The sequence below is a fragment of the Dermacentor variabilis genome, chromosome 6 (genome assembly GCF_050947875.1).
Source record: "Dermacentor variabilis isolate Ectoservices chromosome 6, ASM5094787v1, whole genome shotgun sequence".
Lineage (NCBI taxonomy): Eukaryota > Metazoa > Arthropoda > Arachnida > Ixodida > Ixodidae > Dermacentor > Dermacentor variabilis.
In genome coordinates, this window is record NC_134573.1 from 28,853,537 (window position 1) to 28,877,954 (window position 24,418).

The following is a 24,418-nucleotide window of genomic DNA, read 5'->3' on the forward strand; positions in this document are numbered from 1 at the left end:
AGGCTTACAAAACGTGGCTGTGTTATGTGGTCACATTGTAATATTGCTACTGGATTTTTTATATTGAGTCCAGTGTTTTATGAAAAAGCGGGTCCTTTTATTTGTAGTTTTATGTTAGTGCGTATAGTTGCCAAGCAGAAATGAGTTGATTGCAAAGTTGTACCTTCCAGTGAGCTGCATATGAACCCAAGTTTATCCTGTCTTGGCTATTGTAATGTGCATACAACAATTTTAAGTTTATACAGCTGTCGTTGGCTTAGTCGCTGCAGCATATTTTGTGAAAGTAGAAGGCCATTTATTATTTTGCTGCTTCCATGCAGAAATACGTTTTTTCTTGTACCGAGAAACGCTGACAGTATTGAATGAAATGAAGTGTGGTGTATTTTTCTACTAACTTAATAAAGGAAATTTCTTCTGCCGTGTATCAGAGATTAGTTTACCTTCTTGTTCTAAACAATGCGTTATGTCCTCGGCTACTGCTGTTGTCCTGTATATTGTTTAAATTTTGAAATGTATTTTATTTTAGGTATTCAAGAAATGTCAGCAGCCAGAAGTCGCCATCTTATCCAGCACGTTATGGGTGAGACAAATCGTAGCAGGCACTTTCGCATATCTCATTAGCATATGATGCTATTTGTTGTAATTTTGGTGTCCACTTTCCTGTCTTTTGCATTTTACTGTTAATGTGCAAAGGGTAACAGTTTTACATTGCAACAGAGTAATCGCCCAAAGGGGAGACATGGCTGGAGGAGATAACACACACAAGCCTCCCTTGTCCATATCTCTATGTTGCGCAGTTACTCTGTCATTATCTACCAAGTCCAACAAGCCCAAGTTCCTCATCAGCTACATTTACTAATGATCCGTTATTACAATTTCATTCACATAACATTGAAAGTACAGAGGTACACAGAAAGACTAGACTTGAACTGATGAAGAGCCATAGAACAAGGATCACTGGAGCCAATATTTCGACAAAGAGAAGGAGATTTTTCTTCTCAAAATGTTGGCTCCAATGAATTTTCTTGTTCTGTCACTATTTACGGTTAAAAGAAAGCATTATTGCTCTTGCTGATGTATTATGCATTATGGCGTAAAAATTAGCTGGGTGAAATATCAGGAATATTAAAATTCTTGTATATTCCAGTGCTAGAGCGAAAGCCAGCAAAACAAGATGTAGAGAACTACATTGTTATTTTTCACTGCCCAGTTTGGCCAGCTTCATTCCGAGCTTGCACTTTGTTGCATTAGCGACCACTGGAATTCGTTAATTGAATTAGCTTGGTGATTTACTTATATTAAGAGATTCTGAACTTGTATTGATGCAGCTTAAAATAATGCATGTAAAAAAATTTACAATGACATTTTAAGGTGGCAGGCTTGCAGTTGACTAGCAGATTACTTGATGGTATGAGCTCAGATTTCAACCGAGCTTCCACGCACAAATCGGTTGCACATTTTTCATTGTTTAGATTTTCCTAAACATAAGTACCATTTCTTTTTTGTCGGGCTTCTAGTTTTGTCGTAGGACCTAACTGTTTACCTTATTTGTATTGGTAGCCGTGTTACACAGACAGTTCAATTTTTATTGTAAATCGTGACGTGGTAGGACTAAGAACATTTCTGCAAATTTGTTGCAGGTACACTCAGGCGGCTGCTACTCCTGCGTCCTACCACCACCCTGTCCTGACTACGTCCACTAGGGAGTTGGGAGCCTTTGGCAGCTTCTGCCACTGCATCCTGCCGCCACCATGTCCCGACTACGTCCACTAGGGAGTTGGCAGCCTTAGTGATGATGCCAGCAGGCTGACAGCCGACAGAAAGATTCAGGTAAATGCCTGCAATTAAGCGGCATCTTATTGAGTGAAATGGCTTGTCACTCAGCAATGAAAGAAGTAACTTCGAAGCAGTTTAGACTCCCTTCTATCTGTGCAGGGATGCTCAAGTCCATGCATTTTGTCTTAGCCGCCAAGAGGCTATGTGTATTAGACGAAATGCGATGCAAATTTTGAAACTACAAGAGACCACTTGTACAATATTTTTTTTGCTTAACACAAAAACTACTTTGATAAAGCTTTACCAATTTAAAAACAATACAATGTACTCTCATACATCGTATTTGGCATATATTTACTAGGGCTGCCTCAATGGTAAGTAGGCCGATAAACGTCCACAAAAACTGACTTCTTTTCCAAGTTCATCCTCCTCTCTCTGCACTGCTGCATAATGTATCTTTCTGATACCACTCTTGCACGCAGCACAAGTCCTAAACACATGGATTGCATAAATTTGCAGCTTTTGCTGTAGGTCACTTCTGTGAAAATAAAGTTAATAAGCTATTTTGCCCATTTTAAATCAGCCATAATAAACTGAGCAGTGGCTAATAAGCAGTTAAGTTTTTTGTATAAGGCCTCTCTTCATTGTCATTAAAAATTTGGCTCTCTTAATGAAGGAAGCAAATTTTTGGCTATGCCATTTTATGATGCATACTTTGGTGCGTTACACAACATTTGACATAATGTTTACGCCAGTAAAATTTTTTTTGCTTGAAGTATTGCGTGAAATTGAGATTTGTTCTATATTGAAGGGCCCTCAGTTTTCAAAAAGAAATTCCAAGTGGTCGTGTGCCAGGTTGGAACAGCTGGCATGGAATAGCCTACTTACACAAATAGGGAGGGTCATGTACACTTGACTTTATGTTAAGATACTATTATTGATCCACAAAAGACAAAATGAAGGATTCCATCCTGTAAGCAGCTCTTCACATTCATTTACACTTTTGCACATTTATATACCTTGAGTCTGGTGACTTGTGTCTGTTTTCATCATCTGCTATGTGCAGATGGTAAACTTCAGATTTGCCCTATTGTATAGAATATTTTGGTGCTTAAATATATGGATCTGTGTTTTTCAGATTGCCTCAAAATTTTACCCAAGCCATGCCACACACTTGGGCCAGGCCTCTTGCGAACGACGTATAACCAGGCTCAACGCATGAGTGTCGAGTGAGTCCGGAGATCAAGGCAACCTGCTGTGCAACCAGCGTGCAACCTTTGGTGACCCCTCTACATGTTCTACCTATTTCACAGCTTTGCCTCACCTACCATCCATCCAAACAGCATCACCAGCTGTTTCTTTTCTTATCGATCACTTATCTAACCATGGATGAATGTTGGGGTGGAGTGATTTGAACAGACATTCTATTTGTCTCTTCAAATTCTTTGCAAATATTTCTGCTCTTATAATTCATATGTGTCTTTAGTACCTAGTTTTTAATAGTTCCTTTCTCTTAGAATTCTCACCATCAACTCGTGCTATTATAATGTATACCTGCCTTTAAGCCTCGTTTCTCGTAGTTCTTTTGTACTTGTGGATGTAATTGATAGGTTCTTAATTCTTGTTGTACAGAAGGCCAAAATGCCAACTTACGGCATTTTTTCTTCCTTTGATAATCTACAGCACTGCAATGTGTTCAAGAAATGTAACATAACCCGGGCTCTGGTGCAGGATAAATTTAAGAGCAATATAGAGTACTTATTTCAAGCACCCGTTATTTTTGAAAAACTGAAGGATATAGGAGCACAAGAAAGAAAATATTGAACTAGAGAAACATGGCTTCCCCTCATAAGTCTGGCAATAATGTGACTTCCTTCCACTGCAAAGATACTGGTACTCGCATACAAGGTTTGACACATGAAAGCTGATACCCTTGCCATTTCTCAGTGCTCATTTGCCACACTGACGAATGTCAAAGGCAGCATAGGTTTCATGCACACATTGGTTGTATTACACCCTTTGAGTATTGCATTTCTCAAACACACAGGTTTGCAGCAGTGCTTTAAATAGCAGATGTATTTCCTAATTTTCAGAATTTGTTAATGCAAGAGTAACGCTACAGATCATGTAAAAATAATTTTACAGACTATATGTCCATGGATGCATGCTTGTTCTGATGACGTAGCAGTGCCATGTGGTTGGGGAAGGAATGTCTATTTCAGATTTAAATATTGGCTTCCAGGCCTGGGTTAGTCTCCTACACTGAGTATTCTAGGTCAGAGCCCAGTTACTAGAGGAAAGTGGAATTAAACTAGGTATTATAAACATCAAAAGATCTTCTTTGGGACACTAATGTAACAATCAGCAAGGTTCTTTGTGCATTAATTTCTAGATTTGCGAGATTATATTTTGACTGGTTTCATTAATGCGAGAACAAATATTTGTTCATTCTCATGCTAGAGTTGGCTGCCCCCATTCGCATACAACCCCTTTACAGGCTAAAAATTCAGTGCATTAATAGGCTGTTATTTGGTTTTGCGCCGTCAGTGTTAAGGATGCAAACGGTGACATACAACAGAATGCAGAAAAATGTCTAAGGAATGCAAACAGTGCATGGGGCTTTTTAGGCAGATGCGTGCATGTGCTATTTATAAAACTCCCTATGGTATGCCTCAAGGAATCTTCTAACCCTTTGGTAGAAACACTGACACCCACTAATTAAGGGGAAATGCTCCTCGAAACAACTTTTTTAAATTCTTTGTACTAGAGATTTGAATGTGGTGCCATTCATAAGGAGTTTTATGTAGATTTTAATTGACATTGGTTTTTGTGTAGCTGGTGTTCTTTAGTTATGTCCTACATAGTGGCAATATATATTTATGGGCACTTTCGTGTGTAAAAAATTTCGCAAATAGTTTCATGCTGCATCTTATTTAGCTAGTTCTATACCGCAAAGTGGCGATACCTATCCAAACAGCTTCTACAATTACTGGAACTATGCAAGAATATATTTGGCCACTTTAAATAATTTTTACAGATTGCAATTTCAATTAGATATCGGTATTCTGCATATCTTGAAGAGTATGTATGCCAAATTTCATTTGTATAGAACAATTATAAGTGCACAAGGTCATTCTCATGATATGAGAAAAAAATTATTGAAGTATTCTCAATAATTTTTTTCCAGAGTACATGAGAGGTATGCAAGATTAGTAGGCAGGCTTGCCTGCCTGCCTACTATCTTGCATACTTCTGGTAACTTTACATGCTGTTTTAATAGATATTGGCACCTTGCAGTCTACAGGGAGCTGAGTTAGCTGCAGCACACTGCTTTTTGTGAAAGCTTAATACACAAGAAAGTGCCTGCAAATATCACTATGTATTAATCCGTTGTGTAGAGCATAACTCAAGAAGCAGCGAAACAAAAACTAATGGAGTATATGAAATCTGCATGAAGGACTCTACAATTGGCTCTCTTTTCGAACCTCTAGTACAAATAATAAAAATATTTCGAGTAATATTCAATCAGCAAAACGTTCCCCTTGCTACAGTGACCTACAACATAGCGACGCAAAGTTTAAGGCAAGTCCTTTTGTCGAAACGAATCTGGGCTGTCTTCCCAAGAGCTTCTGTTAAAGACGGTAACTTTTCCTACATTTGCCAGAAGTGCAATACTAAAATGTTTATGAATGTGCAATTGGTATTGGCACACTAACAGAAAAAAACACAGTTCTGTGAAATGTAGACTTGATTATAACTTGGTTGGACATTTAAATTTTGACTCCATATATTTATTTTGTGTTTTGTACTGAGTGTTTCAGCGGTGACTGCACTAATTATTGAACATAACTGCTTCATGACAGTGCGACAATTTTCACTAACAGGAATTTATAGCAGTGGCAGGCATTAGAATTACAGTACTCAATAATGTATACTTTGTAAGAACTCAGACTAGCACCAGTTCTGAGATACACATACCCAAAAAGTAATGATCAAATTGATTTCTCTTGCACACAGAATTGTCCCACAAGGCTTACAGGAGGCTTTTTGGCAAAGTAATATCTGAAAGAGCAAACCATTTTCCACCAAGTATGGTGACAAATATTTCAGAGCTGCCAGTCTGAGGACTCCTACAAACTAGCAATACCTTCAGCACTGACTAGCTTCAATAATGAGATGTTAGCACTTTGCTGAAATTAATGAAACTTCAATTATCGTGATCTTGTTTAAGAAGACATTTGAAATTAACATGCAGTTCTAATCTTTGTCACTTCTGTAAATATTTCCCAATTATTTTTTCAGGCTACAATTTTTGGTAATAATGGTAGTCATTGCAGAAAGAGCTAGTACATGGCATTTAATAAAAAAGGTGTACTGGTTATTGTAGATTTTCTGTCTTCAGCATTTGTTCTGTTCCACCGCTGTTTCTTGAAATCTGAAATGATGTACCCATCTCTTTGTTAGCGATAAACACGGAAATCTGTCAGTATTTTTTGTTTAAAATGGAGCTGATCAACCCAATAGTTAGGCTATTTGCTAATTATAAATTACAATGATTATAGTACAGGACTATAAAAACAGATTGATGCTGAATAATAGCTGTGCCCAGCTACATCCACGCAGCTGTGCCATACATTGTGCATGTGTTCAGAAGAGCGAAATGCCCCAGAGAGAAAGCAACAGTAACTTATTGTTCGTCATCTTGTACAAGCAGATTATGCACCAGATGTAATTTATGCTCAGTAAATACATAAATTAGTCATGTGAGGTGTCTCACTTTAGGTTGCAAGTTCGAACTTCTTGTAATCTTGCTTGTTTTTATTGTTTCCTTTGTGAGCATGAGTGACTTAGTTGCCTTGGCACATATTGTCAAAACTGTTTCTTCATCACTGGGAATCACAAAATTTCAATAACACATAAAATTCCCAGTTACTGATATGGTAGACTTTGAGCTTAATTCTCTTTCATGTTTATCTACCAAATAGTTTTCTCATTCATTGAAACATATCCATGCAGTGCACAGTGGGAACCCAAATTATAAATATCTGTTCTTGTTTTCTACCCTTTTCTACAACATAATGAAGATACAAAGCAAAAGTATAAGTTTGCAATTGTCCCCCATAACCAGAGTTTCGCTTAGAATTTGAAAAACAAAATTGACATCCTGCTATGGTGTGAGTTGCTTTTGGCACCAAGTGAACTGCGTAGCACCTGTGCTAGAGTACACAACAAAGCAGAAAATCGCACCTGATTGGAATGGCAGTTGTAAGTTAAGAACAGATGTTTTATTTCACACACCATTAATGTGGCTTATCATCTTCTCCTGTTTTGTTTTGTGGGAACGCATACATTGGGAAGACAATTTTTTGCACCAATCTTACCTTAGCGGGACACCAGAGAAAGGTAGAAATCAAGAACAGGTATTCACACTTTGTTGCCCACAGTGTATTATCTGGATGTGTTTCACTCTACAAAAGACTACTGTGGTAGATAATCATAAAGACAAAGACAAAAGAATTAAAAGAGGTATGTGTCAGTCATCCTTTCATGACCTCCAGTCTTTTTAGAAACACTTCTTTCTGTATATGTGCCAAGCCGTAGGGAGGCTTTACGTAAATCAGTCATGCTTTCCAAGTTAAAAATTGGAATAAGGACAATCACAAGAACATTGTATGAGTGATTTGTAAATGTGGCACCTAATGTAACTTATTTACGTGTGTGCTGAGGGTAGATTACAGCCAGTGCATAATCTGCTCTTACAGGATAACTTGTGATGAGTAAAAGAAACTTTCCTCACATCTTCTTCTTTGTTTCTTTTGGATCTTGGTGCACCATGTATATTGTTACCGCAGCATGCATGCATCTGGGTATAGTTTATGTGTTCTGCTTCCTCCCTTGTCATCATTATTCATGTGCTATCTTTGGCGTAACAAAATGCAGCTACCTGTGCTACATATTTTGTTAGCGTGTTTGATTTATGGCACGTTTTGTATTAGTGGTTATTGCAATCTGTGAAATTGTCTGTTGTAGCTATTATACTTCGTCTTGGAAAAGTATGTTTGTCAACATAAATAAACGATTAGTATAAATGTTGCTGTATTTATTTTTGTATTATTATCTGTTGTGAAGCTTTTATGCACTGTTGCATGTTGTATGATAGAATAAAATTGATCCACAACTTTTTAATGCGGTATTTTTCAGATCAATTTTCAACTGACGCTAACACGCACAAGTCGTGGGAGAAAAGTGCCAACAAGAGCACCATAAGGTAAGACAGCTGTTTTTACTGTTAGATTGGATTATCAATTGCCAACCAGTTGTTTTCAGCAAGCATAGTATAATGCATAGATCATGTAATTAAATTGGAATATTGTTTTTATTGCACTTGATTATCTGGGTCGCCTTTGTACATAAGTGCAGCCTTTTTTATTTGTTATTGTAGCTTACTTGCTTAAAATGTTGAATCGTAAGTTCTAAATAAAAACATGTCTCGAAGAACAGTGAAATAGGTTTAACTTATAAATGTTTTGACATTAGAGACTTGTGCAGCGCTGAATTGAACTTCTACATGAGTTACATAATATTTTGGGGTCTCATTATGGTTCTGAGTTGCATTGCAGTCTCATGCATATGCACCTGCAGGCTACATATATTTAAGACTGTTTTGCTTGGTTGGCTATTGATTCCAGTTTAATAGTAATGAGAACTGTCTTGCTTTCATGGTGATTCTGAGCTGACTAATACATTTGAATTTTCCAGAAGACAACAAAGGGTGATGAAATGTTAACTTTTTGTTGCTAACCTGCCATGTGCTTTTGGGCAAGTTTACTGTGGAATCTTTCGTATATGTTGTCTTTTCACAGTAGTCATCTTGAGAACTAGCCGTAGTCATGTGTACTTACAGCAAAAGTTCGTGACACATTTTGAAAAGCGGCTCGACACTGCCATCCGAGAGTCAAACGACTTACATGGATTAGTTATTTTACTCTATATACAAGAGTCCTGCACCACGCACTAAGGGTAACTTCACACACACTGCTGGAGTCATCAGACTCATCAATAATAGTTACCCGAATCCTTCCGCAGTGGTCATGTGACCCTTTATCTTGAGTCGTCTGACTGATGCAGAATAGTTAACGGACTCCCTCAGCACTAGTCGTGTTCCTCTTTTGAGAGGGTTAGGAGACTACTACAAGAGAGTTGCATGACTGTTGAATGTGGAGCCACGTAACCACCTTGTATCGAGCACAGATAGTCTTGAGACTTTCTGCCGAAAGAGAGTTCGGGTGTCTCCCACAAAGTGTGTCGTATACGTGGCGAGCCCAGACTCTTCGAAAAGAGTAAGAGATACTCTTTTTTTTCTTAGTGTGTTAGGCGTAGGTACACGTTAAGGAACACCAGCTGGTCCAAATTTTCGAAGTCCTCCACTACGGCCTGCCTCATAAGTAGATCGTGGTTCTGGCCCGCAAAAGCGCGTAATTTAATTATTCTTTTAGGCTGTTTGTAAGGTACAGCTTATCTCGCTATGGCTGTCGATGGTAATGCAAATAGCTTTAGAACAAAGTAGCGACTGACGGTATTTTTGAATTGGCGTTTATTTAACACGTGTAGTGGTAATGCTGAGACTTTTGTTGCCTCTACTATATGCCACATACTTCGATATCGTTCCGCTTTGCTATGGCCCTCGCATCGCCAGGTCGCCCGCGACGGTGGCGGCTTGACAACGACTGTATGACGCCTACGCAATAACGATGGAAGGAAGAAGACATTATATGGATAACACGACAAAGGCATAACGGCATCAGAATGACGCCAATAAGATGCAGATTCTTAAATTATGACGACAGTTTAACAACAGGAGCGTGACGAGGACGTGAGCACAATGAGACGCCAGTTAGTGTATATGGCGAGGATGGCTGGCGGTATGACAATCGATTTAACAGGCTGAAACGACGACTATGGCCCGACCATGGCGTCATGACGCGAGAAGAATCACGAAGCTGGAATGACGACGACGGAGCAAACACCATGGCATCACAGCCAGGAGCGCCTACCTAGTTGCCCAAGGACCTAGACAACTTGGGTGACTGGGCCGGCGTCGCAAGATAGATAGATAGATAGATAGATAGATAGATAGATAGATAGATAGATAGATAGATAGATAGATAGATAGATAGATAGATAGATAGATAGATAGATAGATAGATAGATAGATAGATAGATAGATAGATAGATAGTGATACGCGTACTTATTTATCCTTTCTCGGGGAGACCATTGCACCGGCTAACAACTTAAAGTTATCGCTCAACGCAAGACGCACCTGCATTATTTGGAACGTACCCGAATACTATTGTTGATTCTATTTGTTGTATATGTCCTCGCCGAACCTTGCATAATCAGAATGTATGCGCGACACGTATTGTGCAGTAGTTTCTGGAATGCATGCTGAAAAAGTTTGCGCGGTGACACGAGGACAAGCCGAGAAAAAAGAAGGACGACCACTATCCCAACTAGCCCAACAACATGCTCTCCCAAATTTCTGGAAGGCACGTGGGCACCAGGGATTATCTTGGAACTTTCGACAAGTCATATATAATAAAACCAACGCGCTTGACCCGCAGATGAAATTTTCTACTATGGCCGACTTTGCTAGCCGCTATCGTTGTGCTCGAGTGTTACTTGTTTTTCTGGGCACACGTTTGCCCAATAAAAACATAAGTTTGTAACTCCCAGTTTTTTCACTGCGTTTTTACGGTGGTCGTGCCGCCTGCTGTTGGCCTCTCAATGTGCCGCCGCGCAAGTCGTCAGTTGCAGCCGGTAACGTAGCACCTGTCCTATATATCTGAGTTGCTCAGCGGAGAATAAAGGCTGATTCCTTGTCGGCAAGAATGGTGCCTCGGTTACTTCATGTGGTGACGAGACGGGTTGGCGTCCCGCGTAGCCCAGGAGCGAAGTGTTGCAGGCTCAGCCAGGCAGTGCAAACGGCAGCGACGGACGGAATTCTGCTCTTGCTCGCGGATTGTGCCGGCATTCCGGCAAACAACGGGGTTCTTCGACATAATTTCAAGAAACGCCCCGACGCCGCCATGGTACAACCAAGTTAGCCGTGCTCGGGAAACGCAGGCTTGTTGAGTTCCTTTGCCTCTGCAAATGTCTCATTGGGCAAGTGAAGTGAATTTGTCCCAGGAACTCAGAACTTTGAGTCATACCTTGAAAGCATTGAGCTTTTCATTTGTGTAAATGGTGTAAAACCGGGGAAAGTTTTAACAGTTCCTCAATGCAATTCGTGCAGAAACCTACGAAATGCTCAAAAGTTTGGTTGTGCCGCACACGTCTGCTGGCACAAGTTCAGTTATAACAGAATGATCCAAATTCAACAGGCGTGTTCAGCACGCGCACGAAAGTGTCAGACGTTTTTGTACAGCTGAAGCATCTGGCCAGAAAATACCATTTTGGCCAGATTTTGAATGACGCCTTGAGCGACAGACTGGTGGCGGGGGTAAGAAAGGAGTACAGTCAGCGTGCGTTATTTGCTGAGGAAAATATGACGTTCGAGAAGGCATGCGAAATTGCTTTGGCCCGAGAATCAGCAACATGTAACTCCACACGCCGTGGTCGCTCAGTGGCTATGGTGTTGGGCTGCTGAGCAGCAGGTCACGGGATCGAATCCCAGCCGCGGCGGCCGCATTTCGATGGGGGCGAAATGCCAAAACACCCGTGTACTCAGATTTAGGTGCACGTTAAAGTACCCCAAGTGGTCGACATTTCCGGAGTCCTCCACTGTGGCGTGTCTCATAATCAGAAAGTGCTTTTGGCACGTTAAACCCTATAATTTAATTTTTTAGGCACGTGACTCCGCCCTAATGGAGGCTACGAATGGCAATATAAATTTTGCTAAGAGTCAGCAAGGAGAGCAAAAGGAAGGCTACGGCACTTCGAGTCAGTTGCACCCGAATACTAAATACTAGTGATGTGGCAAGAACCATTCCTCAAATAAGTGCTGGTACAAATAGTGTAAGTGCCACAGATGTGACAAGATTGGACATTTCCAGAAAATATGTCGAAATGAGCCTATAGGCGGAGCAAAGGAACTACCGCGGTAGAATGTTCGGAGGGAGAAACTGAGCAGGAAGTACCTATATCAGTTCGTCAATGTGGCACAGTCCTATTACGAGGTCAGCGGGGAGGTAGAAGACAGGCCGCTACAGATTGACACAGGCGCAGCCGTGACGATGGTTCGAGAAAGCGTGTACAAAGCGACTTTTCCACACGTAAGCTGCACCCCGTCCCAAGTATCGTTCCGCACGTATACGGGATAGCAGCAACAAATTAAGGGACAGTGCGAAGTAGTGATCAAACACAATAACCAGCGAGTGACCTTGCCAGTTTTGGTAGTGAAAGACGAAGGCAGACGACTTCCCGTGTTATTGGGTCGCAAGTGGCTTGAATGTCTCAAACTAGACTGGCGATAAATAGGAAACATAACTTGGGAATAGAGGTTGCAGGCACTCAGAAACAAATTGCACTCCGTTTTATCAAGTTAACTGGGCGAGATACGAGGGTTTGAAGCGGAAGCTCTCCATACAGGTTGCATACCATTGTTTTGCCACAGAAGACCTGTTCGTTTCGCAATACGAAAAGCTCTAGAAAAACAGCTAGTGAGCATGGTAGAGAAGAGTACATTAAAGCAAGTTCCTCGTAGTGATTGGGCAACTCCAATCGTGACTATTCAGAAAAGCGATAGTACTTACGCAATTTACGGGGACTGCAAAATAAACATCAACCCGGTGTTAAAAATTGATCACTATCCACTGCGGAAACCAGAGGATTTGCGCTCGAGCGGTACAAATGCGCAAGGTCTTTTGCATTCTGGATTAATCATCCGCGTATCTACAAGTGCCTCTCAGTCCGTAATCCAGAGCACTGCAGAGAATTAACGCGAGCTTGTGTCTTTTTGTGTGCCAACGCCTACCGTACGGGGTGACCAGTGCGGCTGCAATTTTTCATTCTCTAATGGATACAGTATTAAGGGACATGCCGAACATCAGATGTTACACAGACGACATCATCGTGGCTGGTTCGAACACAGCTGATTTCCAAAAGACACTCGAGCGTGTCTTATACCGGTGTCCCACGTACACTTCTGATTGCGATCGGGGCCGATCCGGATCGAGCTTAATCCGGATCGGGTGTTGCTATACGGTCATTTGCGATCGCGATCCTGCGGGATCCGGATCTGCGTGATCGCGATCCGAGAATCGCGATCAGGCCCCTTGATCCCGATCGCGGGCTGACGTCTGCGCCCTATAGAGCAGTATTCTGAAAACGTTATAAACTAAAAGTGAAGCCAGCTCAATAAAAAAAACGTTTAAAAATCTTTTACCAGCGATAACAAGCAGTAAAATCAAACTATTGTCCAAATTTAACCGCTATTTGCAAATCTGGATTTCTAGCTAATAGAATATGCAGTTCTGAGAGCTTCTGACGATCAGCTGGTAACTCGATCCAGATCGTTGGATCGTGTAGCAGCGACCATTGTTGATCGCGATCGAGAAATTCAATCCGGATCAACCCCGATCGCGATAAGAAGTGTACGTGTGACACCGGCATTAGTACGGTTCCGTGATTACAAGATCACGTTAAATGAGGGCAAGTGCCGTTTTTTCAAAGATTCGTACCTGGGTTCAAGGTAAACGCAGAGGGAATCTTCCCGACCGTCACTAAGAAAAATGCGATCTTGCAAGCATCTGAGCCTCCCACAAAGAGGTAAAGGCGTATTTAGGAATGTTACCTTTTTGTGCAAAATTCCTGAACAACATCTCAACAATCGCAGAGCCACTTTAAAGGCTCCTAAGAAAGGACGAAAAGTGATCTTGGGCGAAGGAACAAAGCGTCGCTTTCGCCGTGACGAAGAGGCTGCTCACAAGCACCCGCGTCTTAACTTTCTACGATGTAGAAAAGCCGATCGGTATGTAGTGTGACACTTCATTGTACTGGCTCGCGGCGGTTATCTTCCACGAGACGGCAGAAGGCGAACGACCGATTGCATATGCTTTGCGAACGATGACACCAACAGAAAAAAAAATATGCGCACTGTCAACGCGAGGCCCTTGTCTTTATTTTCGGGTTAAAGAAATCCCACCGCTAGCTGTGCGGAAGGTCGTTAACTCTGTACATAGACTACCAGCCGCTCTGGGGCATTCTTGGGCAAGGTAAACCTAGCCTAGCCTAGCATATCTGCGGCCCACATGCAACGATGGGCGATGGCGCTCGCAGCTTACAAATATCAGCTGAAGTATCGACGTGGAAAAAATGTAAAAGTGGCGGACGCTCTGTCGAGACTTACACGTGCAGATTGCAGTATAGAAGAGCCCTCCAAATGTTTTTTTTGTGAACTGCGCAAGGGACGAGACACAGAGGCAAAAGACAGGACGAACGGCCTCCTTATGTTTGGCAGTTTTTCAATGATTTCCGTTAAGCGTGGGAGCGACAGAAAACGCCTCAAAAAGGAACCTAACCTTGTCCCGCGTGGCCGAATTCACAATTAATAGTTGGCCGAGCGACTGTGCAGTGTATCTGAAGCCTTACTACGTCAGCCGCTGGGAACTGTCACTTGAACAATGCTGTGTAACATGGGGTTCAAGGGGCATTATTCCCGAGTCCCTGCGCGATAAAGTGCTACACTTGTTACACGAAGAGCACCCAGGTGCCAGCCGCATAAAAATGCTCGTAACAAGTTTTGTTTGATGCCCATGAATCGACTAGGGTACTGAACAGTACGTTCAATACCCTAGTCTGCAAAATTTGTCAGGCAGTTCAGCCCGCCGCTGAAACGGTACCTGTGCACCCGTGGACGTATACCCGGCAAAATGTTGGTCGCGAGTGCATGTGGATTTGTCTGTAGATGATGCAAACGTGCTTTTGGTTTTAGTCGGCGCGTACTCAAGATGGATGGAAGTGTGGCCTATGACTTCCACGACTGCCTTAAGACAATTGAGAAAATTCGAGGTGCATTCACCGCTTACAGACTCCCGGTAACGCTGGTAAGCGATAAGGGACCGCAGTTAATGTGCGGCGAATTTGCGGACTTCTTGTCGGCTAATGGTGTGAGACACGTTCGCATTCCTTCGTATCACGTCGCATCGAATGGGGCGGCAGGACGCATGGTGCAGACTATCAAGCGAGCCTTGTTAAAACAAGTTCTGAAAAATAACTCTGTGGACAGTCGTAGTTCATTCCAAGAACGAGTTGACAAACTTCTGTGTGCGTATTGAAAGACTCCCAGCGGTGTCGCAGGGCAATTGCCGGCGCAGTTCCTTTGAAAAAACAACAGCGCACGAAACATTCTTTATTGAAACCTGATTTTGGTCACGCTAGGTGAGATAAGCAAGAGCGTGTGAAAGAACAGTTTCAGAACAGGCGTGGGGCTGAACGTGTATTTCGTATTGGTGACTGCGTCTACGTTAAAAGTCAACTACCGCCGTGGCGAACCGAGTATCGCCTGCAGCCATCGTACTGCGGAAACCCAGCTAATAACCTGCATCATGGAAGTTCCTCCCACGACGCAGAAAGCTGGCTACAGACTTTGGAAAGGGTTTCAAACTTCAATAACTGGAACTTTGAGGACAAGCTTTGATATGGGTACTTCTCATTGGAGGACGCCGGAAGACTTGGTTTGAGACCTGGGAGGCCACTCTAACAACACGGAACCTGTTTAGAAGCAACTTCCTGAAAACGTTTCCTAGCGTCGTTCGATGAGAACCGAACTATTACTGGAAGCCCGAGTGCAACTGCCCAATGAGATCATAGCCATCTTTAAGGAAGAAAGGGCCCGTCTTTTCCGGCACGCCAACCCGGAAATGTCCGAGACGAGAAAGTCCGCTTCCTGGTGCGAGGTGCAAAGTAATAACTTCTCGCCAGACTGATTCGCAATCCGCCGAAGATCATAGGTGAGTTTTTTTATAGTTAACGACGATTGAGCAAATTCTGGAAACGCGCACTAGGTAACATAGCCGCCAAGTGCTCAAGACGCAATGCGAAATGCAAGCAACGGGCTCCGACGACCTTTACTCCACCCCGCTGGAGACATTCCCGGACACTCGTAGCGAGCGGTCGCATCGCCCGCTACTTCTCGCGCGCGCACGTCTTCGCCTTCAAACGCGCTCATGAGCGCAGCCCTTTTCAGGGCTAGCACCTGAGCCACGCTACCTCACGGAGGCCCCATCTCTCATGGGCGACCCTCCGAAGAAGCAGCAGAGGAAGAGGCCAAAGAAGCCATTTCCTGGCTTCACGGACGACCCGGAGTCCTGTGACCCCCGCGTCGACCTGGTCTCCAGGGAAACCAGACGAGCCCTGTAGCACCACCCACGTGGACGGCAACCGCGCACCGGAAGATCGCCTCCTGCCTGGTGATGGAAACGCGTTCTGCAAGCACGTTCGCAACGTGCTCTGTCGGCTGATTCTACGAGCTCTGCGCCATCATGCCCGCCCACGCAAGTGAGTGCGACGCCATCCGCGCGCGCCCAATCTGCCCTGGGCACTCCCTTTCGCGCATTTCCTTTCGATGCGCCAAAGACGACTGCCAGCGGCCACCACGCCGCACCGTCCGCTTCAACGGACACCACCGAGGAGGCCCCCACTTCGGCTGCCTCTACCGACGACTGTGCCAGCTGCCCGTCGACCGCTGACAGCAACTAGAGTGCCAGCACTTTCTTCTTGCCAACCGCGAGCATGATTGGTGCCGACACAACACTCCCCAGCATAGACGGGACCAACTCGCCCGCGACAAGCCCTGTCCGGCCGGATGCTCCATCGCTCTCGTCACCGGCGGCCTGCTCGTCGCCCCCGCTCAACGACAGCGAGTCCACCGCATCTGCGACGGAGGAAGGCTCGAGCTCGGCGGCGGTGGCTGCTCCCTTCGATGGCGAGGATCCCGCCGACGGCCCCTCGTCCAACGACAGCCGGCCGAGAACGCCCACCCCTGCCCCAGTTGCTGAGGGAACAGGGGAGCTCATCCTGAGAAACTCTCCGTTGCCGCTCGCGGCCGCCGAGGACGCCGAAGCCTGCCAGCCCGCAGCGGTACAGCGAAAAACGCCGCAAGAAGGAGACGCCGTTTTCGACGGTTCGTCGACTTCGAGCCGCAAACCCCACCCGTTGACGGCGGTGTCGCTCATGATACCACCGCCACGGTTCTATACCAGCCCATCGAGCGCAAAGCCACTTTCCTGGCCCTCTCGCGGCACAGTATCGCCGCCCAGCTGTCCACTGTACCAGGCGTGAGACGCGTTCGCGTCAACTTCCGTCGTAACGTGGTGGCTGCAGATGTGACGCGCGGTGCCGACTTGGCGCCCCTCCTCGAAGTGGGCGACATCGGTGACGGGGCGGTGCGCTCGAAGGCGCTACACAGCAACTCTTGTGTGGGTATCACATACGGGGTCGACCCTTCCTTCGACGCCCGCACAGTCAGAAAACCTTGAAGCCCCCGTCGCGGTGCTTTCATGCGCACGAAGTGGTGGAAACGTCACTATCACGTTTGTCGGGTGGCGTCGTACCTACAAACGTTCGGCTCTCCAAACAAGTGCGCGCCGTTCATGCTCGACTGCCCCGGCCACTTCAATGCGACCGCAGCGGCGTCTTCGGCCACGCCGGCGCCACATGCTTCCGCGACGCCGGCTGCCTCCGCTGCGGTGAGTCGCATGCCTCGCCGCAGAGAAGCCATGCTGTATTAATTGCGGTGGCCATCACTCGACGACTGAGCCGAGCTGTCCCGAGTGGCAGCGCGAGAGAAAGGTGGCCGTGTTGCTGTCGTCGTCCGAGCGGCCCCTTTCGCGCAAAAAAGCGCTAGAGCTGGCCGGCGCCGCATCGACCGAGCCGCATACAGCCTCTCCGTCTACGTCTGCGCGTACACCGCAGGGCCGATCTTGAAGTGACGCCCTCCACGGCCGCAGCACCCAGACAGCCGCAGCTGAGCCGTCACGCGGCCCTTCAACCGATCCGAGCAGCGACCCCAAGGACGCATTGATAGCCGCTCTCGCTGCTGCACTCCGTGCTCTGCTGGTCCAATGCCCAACTATCGACGGCAACGTACGTCAGATGTGTGACGCGGCCCTCGCCGCGCAGGAAGCACTTCCATAGAATAAAAAACCAAATTAGAGAAGGCAAACTCTACCTTCCGCAGTGGTTCAAAAATTGGCAGCGGCGGCGCATGGAACATACTTAGGTGGACGCCAGATGACGTTGCTCAATCCGGAAGCGGAAGTACACTTTTTATTTTAGAACAAATCCAATATGGCCGCTTTTTGCCTGTCGCCTACGCTGGTAAGCGCCGTGCTTGCCCTACTGGCTATGCGGCATGCCTCAATGCCTTCGCTGCCGCGTAGCTGGTGTGTTCTAATTGCCAAGAGCCTCTACTGACGCCCATACAAACAAGCCACAAGTGATTGAACAAAACGTGCGACTTTATTGGCAGAAGACAAGCAGTGTACATTCCCGTGCAATAGCAGAAATAAAATTTGCATGTCGACATACGCTGGAATCATTGACGCGAGCTCGTAAACGGCACACCGTCGTCGTCGCACGTTGTAGTCAGGTTAACGAGCGACAACCAGCAGCGGAAATAGATTGGACAGAGTGTGCCACCTGTTTGCAGCGACAGCCGCCGTTAAAAATGCCCATATTGCATTACGAAGCAATCGGGTGACGCAGGCATCTGCTGCCGCAGCCTACACAGCGACATGGACTGCCCCGGATTTTAGCCGTTCACTCCTTTCCAACCTGCACGTTTCTTTTCTTTCGGGGGCCGCTACTGTGTGGCTCACACTCGATGTCTCACATTGTCTCAATATGGACAAGTCGCTTTCATGGGCATCGCCTTCATCAGCTACTTTTGCGTGCGGGCCTTTCCAACCATGTCGCTATCAGCTTCATACGCATCGGACTATGTAAACACGTATGCTGGTCTCCGTTCATGCCTAATCGCGGCCGAGAAAAGCCAGAGGCACAATTTGCCCATGGCTGCAGCAGGAAAGTGCGAATGGGGAGCCCGAATCACGGTGCATGAAAATTGGGAGTCTATGTCGCTGTGCTGGCTGCAGGAGCGAATGCTTACTTCGAGAGACTGCTTCCCAATGCAACTGACCAGGCCGCCACATTCGGGAAGCATAACATGGCGACCATAACCAAGTAAGATAACATCGAAATTAAACAGCAATCAATCACCATATAAGGTTCAGACAATACATTATACATTGGCTACGAACCACATGACAACAGTGAGCATTCACATATGCGGGTCGCTTACGGCACATTCAGCCGCCCACCTACAGGCGTAATGCTTGCCTTCGTCGCACGTGGTAGTCTAGTAACGAGCGACAACCAGCAGCAGAAACAGATTGGACATAGTGTCCCAATGCAGGTTGGAAAAAGTGCAGGTTGCAGGTTGGAAAGAAGAGTAGGAAAGAAAGAGGGCAGGTTGGAAAGGAGTCAATGCTAAAATTATGGGATTTAACCTGCACGTTTCTTTTCTTTCGGTGGCCGCTAATGTGTGGCTCACACGTGGTGTCCCACGTTGTCTCAATATGGACAAGTCGCTTTCGTGGGCATCACCTTCATCAGCCACTTTTGCGGGCCTTTCTACCCAACTTCATACACATCCGACCATGTAAGCACGTGTGCTGGTCTCCGTTCATGCCTAATCGCTGCCGAGAAAGGCCAGAGGCACAATTTGCCCATGGCTGTAGCAGGAAAGGGCGAACGGGGAGCATGAATAACGGTGCATGAAAATTGGGAGTCTATGTCGGTGTGCAGGCTGCAGGAGCGAATGCTTACTTCGAGAGACTGCTTCCCAATGCAACTGACCAGGCCGCCACATTCGAGAAGCATAACACGGCAACCATAACCAAGTGAGATAACATCGAAATTAACTAGCAATCAATCACCACATAAGGTTCAGACAATGCATTATACATTTCCTACGAACCATATGGCAACAGTGAGCATTCACATACACGGGTCTCTTAGGGTGCATTCAGCCGCCTACCTACAGGCATAGTGCCTGCCTTCGTCGCACGTGGTAGTCTAGTAACGAGCGACAACCAGCAGCGGAAACAGATTGGAGAGAGTTTCCCACCTCTTTGCAGTGACAGTCGCTGTTAAAGATGAGCAACTTACAGTGCGAAGCAATCGGATGACGCAGGCATCTGCTGCCGCAGCCTACACAGCGACATGGACTACCCATCATTTTAGCATTGACTCCATTCCAACCTGTATGTTTCTTTTCTTTCGGAGGCCGCTAATGTGTGGCTCACACTTGGTGTCCCACATTGTCTCAATGTGGACAAGTCGCTTTAGTGGGCATCACCTTCATCAGCCACTTTTGCGGGCCTTTCCACCCAACTTCATGCACGTCCGACCATGCAAGCACGTATTCTGGTCTCCGTTCGTGCTTAATCACAGCCGAGAAAGGCCAGAGGCACAATTTGCCCATGGCTGCAGTACGAAAGGATGAACGGGGAGCACAAATCACGGTGTGTGTAAATTTGGAGTCTATGTCGCTGTGCAGACTGCAGGAGCAAATGCTTACTTCGAGAGACTGCTTCCCAGTGCAACCGACCAGGCCGCAATATTCGAAAAACATAACACTGCAACCGTAACCAAGCGACATAACAGCAAAATTAAAGAGCAATCAGTCACCGCATGAGGTTCAGACAATACATTATACATTGGCTACGAACCTTCTTACAGGCAAAATGCTTGCTTTTGTCGCATGTGGTGGTCTGGTAACGTGCGACAACCAGCGGTACAAACAGATTGGACAGAGCGTCGCACCTATTTGGACCAAAAGTTGCCGTTGAAGGTGAGCAACTTCCATTGCGAAGCGATCAGGTGACGCAGGCATCTGCTACCGCAACCAACACAGCGACATGGACTACCCGGCATTTTAGCGTTAACTCCTTTCCAACCTGCACATTTATTTTCTTTCGAGGGCCGCTAATGTGTCGGTCACACTTTGTGTCCCACTTTGTCTCAATGTGGAAAAGTCGCCTATGTGGGCATCACCTTCGGCAGCCATTTTTGCGGACCTTTCCACCCATATGGCTATCAACTTCATACACTTCGAACCATGTAAGCACATATGCTGGTCTCCGTTTTGAGCAAATCATGGCCGAGGTAGGCCACAAGCACAATTTGCCCATGGCTGCAGCAGGCAAGAACGAACAGGGAGCACCAGTTACGGTGTGTGTATACCGGGAGTCTATGTCGCTTTGCGGACTGCAGGAGCAAATGCTTACCTCGAGGGACTGCATACCAATGCAACTGACCAGGCACCCACATCCCAGAAACGTAACACAGTTACCACAACCAAGTGGGGCAGCAAAACCAGATTCTGCAATCGATCACTTCAGTGCAGCTTGCGCAAAGACCCAGGCTATCGAGGAAGAAGAGCAATCATCAACGCGACTAGGAATATCGAAAATGAGAAAGCTTGCATTCAAGAGAGAAGCCACTCTGCTCTGCAAGCATTGAAGGATAAGAACATCAAGAAAAGTAAAATGGTGCATAGCAAATGGGGCGTAGGTTAATGCAAGACACATGTCGATGTTGCATCAGCTATTTTAGGAGAGGAATTGTGCATGACAACATGCACTAAAAGGTACTGCTACAGATATGTTATGCTACTAGACAGTGACTGGTATTCAGTATCAGCGAAGAATCGGTTGACCTTTATGTTTGGATGAGGATGAATGATCTCTAACGAGAATGGGCAACGAAAAAGCTTGCATTTATAGAAAACAAATTATACTTGGCACAAATGGAATTGACGTGGCCAGGAAGCTGATTAAGGGCAAACTGACGGAACACTTTTGGCCACCGTCGTCCGTGCTTGATCAGAAGGTGCAGGTGCATGTGAAGACGAAGAATTTCTGTAAAGTCCTTTTTGAGTTACCTGGATGACTCAGCCAATTTGTCCGTGCTGGTAGTATGGTGGCTGAAGCTCTTTTCAGTCTTGAAAGAGTGCTCTGCAGACTTGATATACCGTGCAAATTCTGCATGCGCTGCTTTGTTCTTGGCGTAAAAGCCTTGCAAATTCGGCTACAGCACCTTCCTGTTGTCGCAGATAGGAGCTCCTTTGATGACCAAGATGTGCTTGGCATAGACTCTGTTGGGGCAGAACGGTGACACATGAGATACAGCACAGATTAGCCAAACTCATGTGTGTTTTATTTTATGTTCGAACCAATTATACTGTACCATAAATATGAACAAACATTCATATCTGCTGCAAACAGCAAGCCAATAAAGCATTTATCAAACATATTTATTTCTGAACCATGTGTTGTTTACCTTGTAGTAGCAGCCAACGTCCACACAATGACCTTGTCGTAGCAGGCAGCAGCTTCTGTTTAGTGCGTGGAGTGTGTTGCTTTATACTGGTGCCGTCGTCATTACTGCATGTCTGGAACAGAAATTTTGACTGAATCAGAAATTGAAAAAGCAAAATTTTGCAATATGAAATGCAAAAAGGTGTGACATATATATTGCATTGGTTTGCAACTACAGAACATATGCAAATGTACACTGTCTGTTCTAGGGTGCTTAAGCAGCACGTTAAATAAATATTGCTTTTGTTCATAAAATTGATGTCTGCATAACTACAATGCATGTCAACAGCTTAAGTATTATTGAGATCACAAATGAGAACATTTGTGCGTTCGTTTATACACTAGAGATCACACTGTTGCTTCCACAAGCAAATGCATGAAAGTCATGAAGCTATTAGAATTGATGCATTATTTTTCTGGACGAACATGATGCACTGCTTCACTACTGCAAAAATAAATGCCCTACGCTAAACCAAACTGAACAGCAAGAACATTTGGAACCAACAAATACGAAATATGAGTGAATTATCACGCTTGCAACTATTTAATACATTAAATTATGTACTTTCACATCATTTTACCAAAGGATTATTCGGTTTTGTGGATGAAAGAAGTTGCCGGCGGACTCGAAAAATGTTTTATATATATATTGTTAAGGCTGCCCAGTCACCTATGGCCACGACTACAATAAGATGAAAAATGAGACGCGCGTTCCGATATCGCTCTTTCTTTCCCGATTGTGTGTGTATAACGACAGCCTCGCAAGTAATTGTTTATTTAGGAAACAGCAACGGAGGATCCCGACTGCCATATGTTTTGCAGGATCTAGTTCGTTAACTTGTCTCCGCCTGTAAGTTAATGAGACGAATACTATATAACGCTTCAAGCAGCGGTGTTAAACGACTCACCGTTATTGCCGTTGTCAGCTGCACCAGAATCCAGCTCCTGTTTTGATGCAGACGTGTTCCGAATGGCTCAAGACCGATACCAAACTTTCGGGCTTACATGTCCGCTTGCAAACACGTCACTTCAACCCAGGTTAAATAACGCGAGACATCAAAGCGCAATAAACTAGTTTTAGCAAAAAAGAAGCAACCAGTCTGAGTGCACGAACGAATGAATCCGTGCCGCCATGCACTCGAAAATACCGGTAAAAATTTTAAATCCAGGCCACGGGTCACGTGAAAGATCGATGATGCTGAACGCTATTTGCGTTTATACTGACAAAGAAACAATAACCTAATTACAAAAAGTACAATATCTAATTAGCAATGATAATTTCGCCTTGTTTTTATGTAATAAAAATGCTTCGGTAATTGTAAGAGAAAATTTGTAGCATAAAATTGCACTTATTACGGCGCCTCTATCGGAATATGTTCAAACTAACGTTAACATCCCGAAGTGATTCTACTCTGCTGGTTTTCTTAGCAGCAGCGTGCGGTCGATTTTTTCGACCTCTGTAACCATTTGTTTAACTTGAGAGTGTGCGGGGCCTGCCAAGGCCACCGACTTTCCCACGCACGCCGCTCTGGCCACCGCCGACGCATCTCTCTCACCCCTCTTTCAATTCCCCTTCCTTCTTGTGCAGCGCGGTTGAGGTGTCCTCAACCGAGAGACAGTTACTGCGCTGCACTTTACTACAGTGTACTAGATAGGGGCAGTGTGTGCAGACGGCGGATCGCGCCACGCACCGCTTTGAAGCCGGAAGCGTAGACAGGTTCCGGACCACGTTGGTTCCGGATCTATGCGGCGGCGCTGCAGTCGCACGGGCTGTACGTACGCGTTCTCCGTGTGTTGCGGCCAGTTGCAGCGTGCTTGCCATGTGTTTGCTCTGAAGGGCTCTGAAGGAATTCCTAAGGTTTCTGTCTCCTTGGGAGTCACATGCAGAAGGATTGTCATTTGTTGGGCGTGTTGGTAGACTGACTTTGAAAGTATATTTAGCGCCAGCGAACTAGGACACAAGGGAGACGACACCACAATGTGCTAACTTCAACTTGATTTTCAGGAAACACCCGCCTATTTAACTGTGCATGAGTTAAATAGGTGGGTGTTTCCTGAATATCAAGCTGTTGAATTTAGCGCATTGTGGTGTCGTCTCCCTTCTGTCCTTGTTCGCTGGCACTAAATATGCTCTCCATTGCAAAAGGACTTCGCGGCTTGAGCCAGTCGACGGCAGATAGGCTCCCTGTGACATTGTGCAGCACTTTGGCTCTGTTAGAATACTTAGAAGGAGAGGGTTTTAAATACCTATTGACATCTC